The sequence below is a fragment of the Penaeus monodon genome, chromosome 25 (genome assembly GCF_015228065.2).
Source record: "Penaeus monodon isolate SGIC_2016 chromosome 25, NSTDA_Pmon_1, whole genome shotgun sequence".
Lineage (NCBI taxonomy): Eukaryota > Metazoa > Arthropoda > Malacostraca > Decapoda > Penaeidae > Penaeus > Penaeus monodon.
In genome coordinates, this window is record NC_051410.1 from 31641526 (window position 1) to 31643884 (window position 2359).

A 2359-nucleotide genomic window follows, 5' to 3' on the forward strand; every position below is an offset into this window, starting at 1 on the left:
TTTTTTTTTACTGCTTCTAATTTGTAAAGTAGTCCGGGTTTCGCAGCAGCCAAACGACGGTAGGTCTTTAAGGAGTTGCCAGCATCTTAACAAAGTACCACTCTAAATGCCTATCCCTTAAATAAAGGCGTGGAGGACCTCGGACTCTCCTTCGAGGCACGCGCACCGTGTCCCGGTTTATCAGCGTTCCGCGCATGTGCAGAGCCGCTGCTGATATGCTTTGGAGAGGCTCTTGAAAAGCTCTCGCCAGGCTGGTGCATGGCTATTTTATTTTTGCTCTTTAGACAGATAAACTATCATTAGACTTCACATTTATGATAGCATTTTCTTTACTGGATTAGAAATATTAACGATGTACTTTTTGGAGACTTCAACTCGCAGCAAAAAGTGATCTGAAGCCGTGTATGTAACACTAAATCTTTCATACTTTACTTTAGACAAGTGCATGCTTATCACAAATCATGTGTTTCTTTATTGGAAATCTGTAACATTTTCTGTTTTCCATGGTCACTGTATCCTAATGATATTGAATATTTTTGTCAATAATGTTTTCATTCTACGTCCTTTGCACTTAGTGTCAAATTTTTATACAATTCATCGTTATATCTAGTGTAGAAAGCCAAAAAATAAGCAAAACAACTAACAAACTAAGAGAAATAACCGCAAACTTGAAATAATGGAGTGAGAAGGAGGAGCTGGCAGAGTCAGCATAATCAACCTACGTTTATCATACATTATATGCCACGTAATCATTGCGTGTAGTGCGTGTCATGTTCGTTCTGCATATCTAAGTGCCTTGGTCTCGCGAGGGGGAATATTCGCTACAAGTGTAAGTTCAGATTCTAATTGCACAGATTCTTGCTGAAGCTCTCCAGACGCTCTCCTTTGGTCTTGTGACTCAAGACTGAAGGAAATTAAATAACATACATGGAAACTGTAATAGCATTTATCTATTTTTATTGCCCTGTAGTACTAGTAAATTAGGTAACAGAAAGCAGGGCATTGAAAATAATTTGTTGTGTAATGAATGTCAGAGTGAAGTAGAATGTGACTATGTGGGTAGTATGTGAAAGTGTACAAAACGTACTGTATGGTAGATGTTGAACAGGCTATATTAATAAGTGTTGAAGGACATACTGTATGGCAGATGTTGTATAGATTATATCAGTTAGTACGCATTCATGGCGCTCATCCTCACAGACTAACATCTATGTCATGGTATCTATAAGTCACTGTAGTATATGTGTCTACTCTACACTCCAGAATATCACAAGCAGTGAAGAGCTGCAATAAAACCGCGGATATGTCTCTTGCACACACTCCAGTAGTTGTCACTACTACCGCTATATATCACATTTCAACATTTTTTTCCATTTTTACATTTCTGGAGAATTATTTTCTTCCAGTGATATAGCGAAAGATGCTATAATTTTCCACATTTCCCAGTGATGATCACGATTAATGCTCATGACAGTTGGTGATGAGAGCCTCCTCACTGTGACAAGCGATCCTGGCTACATGCTGGGAAAAAATTCGATCATAAATTCTCAACATGGGATGAGTCAGCACCCGCACTCAGCCCCAAGGAGGGGAAGACACGGGGCAGAGGACAAATGTTTTATGAATTATGAAGGCATAATTCCATCGAGTTCTGCGACGCGAAGAGACGTCACTGGTTTGGGGTGAAACCACTTTGTGACAGTTTTGTTTGTCAAACATTTGTTGCTTGGAGGTGATCGACTTATCAAATTAACCATGGCTCTCAAACATAAGGAGGTAATGAGTATACGTTTAATACCATATGTTGTAGAAAGAGGAAGCAAGTCAAGGCAGAGGATAAATTGAAGTGACCACAATATAAAACTTTACAGTGAAAAGATCTGACCGTAGGTTGAGGTGGATCGAAAGAATGGCCACATTAATGAGGACGAAGGATCCGAAGTATCCGTCACTCTGTCTTTTACTTCCTGGTTCCGCGGCTTGTTAGTATCCACTTCCGCGGTGAGAAGGCACAAAAGGAAATGTGGTTGCGCAGGGGACACGCTGAGGGTGGGAAGGGGAGGCGGTGCAGCGACGAAGAGACGGCGCTCGTGCGATCCGAGGGTAAGGAAGTGGAGGGCAAACACGCACAGGAGAGACTGAGGGGCCACCATGCACGGCCCTTTGTGTCCGGGAGCAGTCAGGTGGAGCTGTGATGGACGCGTCATGCCCACCTTGTGCATGTGTGTGCACTGCTGTCCTTTGTACACTGAATCTTAGTGTACACTGACGCAACGTGACCACACTACACAGGGTGTTGCATGGTCCAGGAGACACTAGTCAATAAAGTAAAACAATACTGAAAGGCTAAGGAGACAGA